Source organism: Camellia sinensis, unplaced genomic scaffold (genome assembly GCF_055761805.1).
Source record: "Camellia sinensis isolate YWXY unplaced genomic scaffold, ASM5576180v1 Unanchor4, whole genome shotgun sequence".
In the NCBI taxonomy this organism is placed as follows: Eukaryota; Viridiplantae; Streptophyta; class Magnoliopsida; order Ericales; family Theaceae; genus Camellia; species Camellia sinensis.
The window spans coordinates 16,375,001-16,380,475 of NW_028129277.1; positions in this window are offsets into that span (position 1 = coordinate 16,375,001).

Consider the following 5,475-nt stretch of genomic DNA (forward strand, 5'->3'; position numbering starts at 1 on the left):
GCCATGCCACGGCCTCGGCTAGCATGCCATGCCACGGCCTCGGCCCGCATGCCTTGCCAAGGCGTTGCCCAACATGCCATGCCATGCCACGGCCTCGGCCCGCATGTCTTGCCAAGGCGTTGCCCAACATGCCATGCCACGGCCTCGGCCCGCATGCCTTGCCACGGCGTTGCCCAGCATGCCATGCCACCGCGTTGCCCGGCATGCCATGCCTTAGCCTTGGCCAGCATGGCATGCCACGGCCTCGGCCATCATGCCATGCCACGGCCTCGGCCCGCATGCCTTGCCACGGCGTTGCCCAACATGCCATGCCACGGCCTCGGCCCGCATGCCATGCCATGTCATGCCTTGGCCTTGGCCAGCATGACATGCCACGGCCTCGGCCCGCATGCCTTGCTACGGCGTCGCCCAACAAGCCATGCCACGGCCTCGGCCCGCATAACATGCCACGGCCTCGGACCGCATGCCTTGCTACGGCGTCGCCCAACATGCCATGCCACGGCCTCGGCCCGCATGACATGCCACGGCCTCGGCCATCATGCCATGCCACGGCCTCGGCCCGCATGCCTTGCCACGGCGTTGCCCAACATGCCATGCCACGGCCTCGGCCCGCATGCCATGCCATGCCACGGCCACGGCCCGCATGCCATGCCACGGCCACGGCCTCAGCCCGCATGCCTTGCTACGGCGTCGCCCAACATGCCATGCCACGGCCTCGGCCCGCATGCCGTGCCACGGCCTCGGCCCGCATGCCATGCCATGCCACGGCCCGCATGTCTTGCCACGGCGTTGCCAAACATGCCATGCCACGGCCTCGGCCTGCATGCCTTGCGACGGCGTCGCCCAACATGCCATGCCACGGCCACGGCCCGCATGCCATGCCACGGCCTCGGCCCGCATGCCATGCCACGGCCTCGGCCCGCATGCCTTGCTGCGGCGTTGCCCAACATGCCATGCCACGGCCTCGGCCCGCATGCCTTGCCACCGCGTTGCCCAGCATGCCATGCCACCGCGTTGCCCGGCGTGCCATGCCTTAGCCTTGGCCAACATGTCGAGCCACGGCCTCGGCCCGCATGCCATGCCATGCCACAGCCCGCCTGTCTTGCCACGGCGTTGCCAAACATGCCATGCCACGGCCTCGGCCCGCATGACGTGCCACGGCCTCGGCCCGCATGCCGTGCCACGGCCTCGGCCCGCATGACATGCCACGGCCTCGGCCCGCATGCCTTGCCACGACGCCGCCCAACTTGCCATGCCACGGCCTCGGCCCGCATGCCATGCCACGGCCTCGGCCCGCATGACATGCCACGGCCTCGGCCCGCATGCCTTGCTACGGCGTCGCCCAACATGCCATGCCACGGCCTCGGCCCGCATGCCATGCCACGGCCTCGGCCCGCATGACATGCCACGGCCTCGGACCGCATGCCTTGCTACGGCGTCGCCCAACATGCCATGCCACGGCCTCGGCCCGCATGCCATGCCACGGCCTCGGCCCGCATGCCATGCCACGGCCTCGGCCCGCATGCCATGCCACGGCCTCGGCCCGCATGCCTTGCTGCGGCGTTGCCCAACATGCCATGCCACGGCCTCGGCCCGCATGCCTTGCCACCGCGTTGCCCAGCATGCCATGCCACCGCGTTGCCCGGCGTGCCATGCCTTAGCCTTGGCCAACATGTCGAGCCACGGCCTCGGCCCGCATGCCATGCCATGCCACGGCCCGCATGTCTTGCCACGGCGTGGCCAAACATGCCATGCCACGGCCTCGGCCCGCATGACGTGCCACGGCCTCGGCCCGCATGACGTGCCACGGCCTCGGCCCGCATGCCTTGCTACGGCGTCGCCCAACATGCCTTGCCACGGCCTCGGCCCGCATGCCATGCCACGGCCTCGGCCCGCATGACATGCCACGGCCTCGGCCAGCATGCCTTGCCACGACGCCGCCCAACTTGCCATGCCACGGCCTCGGCCCGCATGCCATGCCACGGCCTCGGCCCGCATGACATGCCACGGCCTCGGCCCGCATGCCTTGCTACGGCGTCGCCCAACATGCCATGCCACGGCCTCGGCCCGCATGCCATGCCACGGCCTCGGCCCGCATGACATGCCACGGCCTCGGACCGCATGCCTTGCTACGGCGTCGCCCAACATGCCATGCCACGGCCTCGGCCCGCATGCCACGACACGGCCTCGGCCCGCATGCCTTGCTACGGCGTCGCCCAACATGCCATGCCACGGCCTCGGCCCGCATGCCATGCCACGGCCTCGGCCCGCATGACATGCCACGGCCTCGGACCGCATGCCTTGCTACGGCGTCACCCAACATGCCATGCCACGGCCTCGGCCCGCATGCCATGCCACGGCCTCGGCCCGCATGACATGCCACGGCCTCGGACCGCATGCCTTGCTACGGCGTCGCCCAACATGCCATGCCACGGCCTCGGCCCGCATGCCACGGCACGGCCTCGGCCCGCATGCCTTGCTACGGCGTCGCCCAACATGCCATGCCACGGCCTCGGCCCGCATGCCATGCCACGGCCTCGGCCCGCATGACATGCCACGGCCTCGGCCCGCATGCCTTGCGACGGCGTCGCCCAACATGCCTTGCCACGGCCTCGGCCCGCATGCCATGCCACGGCCTCGGCCCGCATGCCTTGCCACGACGTCGCCCAACTTGCCATGCCACGGCCTCGGCCCGCATGCCATGCCACGGCCTCGGCGCGCATGACATGCCACGGCCTCGGCCCGCATGCCATGCTACGGCGTCGCCCAACATGCCATGCCACGGCCTCGGCCCGCATGCCATGCCACGGCCTCGGCCCGCATGCCATGCCACGGCCTCGGACCGCATGCCTTGCTACGGCGTCGCCCAACATGCCATGCCACGGCCTCGGCCCGCATGCCATGCCACGGCCTCGGCCCGCATGCCACGGCACGGCCTCGGCCCGCATGCCTTGCTACGGCGTCGCCCAACATGCCATGCCACGGCCTCGGCCCGCATGCCATGCCACGGCCTCGGCCCGCATGACATGCCACGGCCTCGGACCGCATGCCTTGCTACGGCGTCGCCCAACATGCCATGCCACAGCCTCGGGCCTCGGCCCGCATGCCTTGCTACGACGTTGGCCAACATGCCATGCCACGGCCCCGGCCCGCATGCCATGCCACCGCGTTGCCCGGCGTGCCATGCCTTAGCCTTGGCCAACATGTCGTGCCACGGCCTCGGCCCGCATGCCATGCCATGCCACGGCCCTCATGTCTTGCCACGGCGTTGCCAAACATGCCATGCCACGGCCTCGGCCCGCATGCCTTGCTACGGCGTCGCCCAACATGCCATGACATGCCACGGCCTCGGCCCGCATGCCTTGCTACGGCGTCGCCCAACATGCCATGCCACGGCCTCGGCCCGCATGCCATGCCACGGCCTCGGCCCGCATGCCTTGCGACGGCGTCGCCCAACATGCCATGCCACGGCCTCTGCCCGCATGCCATGCCACGGCCTCGGCCCGCGTGACATGCCACGGCCTCGGCCCGCATGCCTTGCCACGACGTCGCCCAACTTGCCATGCCACGGCCTCGGCCCGCATGCCATGCCACGGCCTCGGCTCGCATGACATGCCACGGCCTCGGCCCGCATGCCTTGCTACGGCGTCGCCCAACATGCCATGCCACGGCCTCGGCCCGCATGCCATGCCATGGCCTCGGCCCGCATGACATGCGACGGCCTCGGACCGCATGCCTTGCTACGGCGTCGCCCAACATGCCATGCCACGGCCCCGGCCCGCATGCCTTGCCACCGCGTTGCCCGGCGTGCCATGCCACCGCGTTGCCCGGCGTGCCATGCCTTAGCCTTGGCCAACATGTCGTGCCACGGCCTCGGCCCGCATGCCATGCCATGCCACGGCCCGCATGTCTTGCCACGGCGTTGCCAAACATGCCATGCAACGGCCTCGGCCCGCATGCCTTGCCACGGCCTCGGCCAACATGCCATGCCACGGCCTCGGCCCGCATGCCATGCCACGGCCTCGGCCCGCATGACATGCCACGGCCTCGGCCCGCATGCCTTGCTACGGCGTCGCCCAACATGCCATGCCACGGCCTCGGCCCGCATGCCATGCCACGGCCTCGGCCCGCATGCCCTTCTACGGCGTTGCCCAACATGCCATGCCACGGCCTCGGCCCGCATGCCTTGCCACCGCGTTGCCCAGCATGCCATGCCACCGCGTTGCCCGGCGTGCCATGCCTTAGCCTTGGCCAACATGTCGTGCCACGGCCTCGGCCCGCATGCCATGCCACGGCCTCGGCCCGCATGTCTTGCCACGGCGTTGCCCAACATGCCATGCCACGGCCTCGGCCCCCATGCCTTGCCACCGCGCTGCCCAGCATGCCAATGCACCGCGTTGCCCGGCGTGCCATGCCTTAGCCTTGGCGAACATGCCACGCCACGGCCTCGGCCCGCATGGCTTGCCACGGCGTTGCCCAACATGCCATGCCATGCCACGCCACGGCCTCGGCCCGCATGCCATGCCACGGCCTCGGCCCGCATGCCATGCCATGCCACGGCCTCGACCCGCATGCCATGCCACGGCCTCGGCCAGCATGCCATGCCAAGGCCTCGGCCCGCATGCCTTGCCACGGCGTTGCCCAGCATGCCATGCCACCGCGTTGCCCAGCGGGCCGTGCCGCGGCCTCGGCCCGCATGCCTTGCGACTGCCTTGGCCAGCGTGCCATGCCACAGCGTGCCATGCCTTAGCCTTGGCCTACATGCCATGCCACTGCCTTGGCCAGCATGTCGTGCCACCGCCACGGCCAGCATGCCATGCCGGTCCGTTGCCCAGCATGCCACGGCCGTGGCGGCATGGCAAGCCACGGCCTCGGCCAGCATGCCATGCCACGGCCTCGGCCAGCATGCCATGGCACTGTCTTGGTCAGCATGCCATGCCATGGCACCGCCTTGTCCAGCACGCCGTGCCGCAGCGTTGGCCAGCATGCCTTGGCCGGCATGCCATGCCAATGCCTTGGGCCAACATGGCGTGCCACGGGCTGGGCCATGCCGGTCCGTTGCCCGGCATGCCACGGCCGTGGCGGCATGGCAAGCCACGGCCTCGGCCAGCATGCCATGCCCCGGCCTCGCCCAGCATGCCATGGCACGGTCTTGGTCAGCATGCCATGCCATGGCACCGCCTTGTGCAGCGTTGGCCAGCATGCCTTGGCCGGCATGCCATGCCAATGCCTTGGGCCAACATGGCGTGCCACGGGCTGGGCGAGCACGGCATGCCACGGGCTGGGCGAGCATGCCACGCCACGGCCTTGGCTAGCAGCAAGGCATGCCACGGCCTCGGCGAGCATGCCATGCCATGCCAAGGCCAAGGCCAAAGCCAAGGCCAAGGCAGTGGGCAAGGCCAAGTCCCTGTGCAAGGCATGGCCATGGCCAAGGCCAAGGCAAAGGCCAAGGCCGCGGGCAAAGGCCAAGGCCAA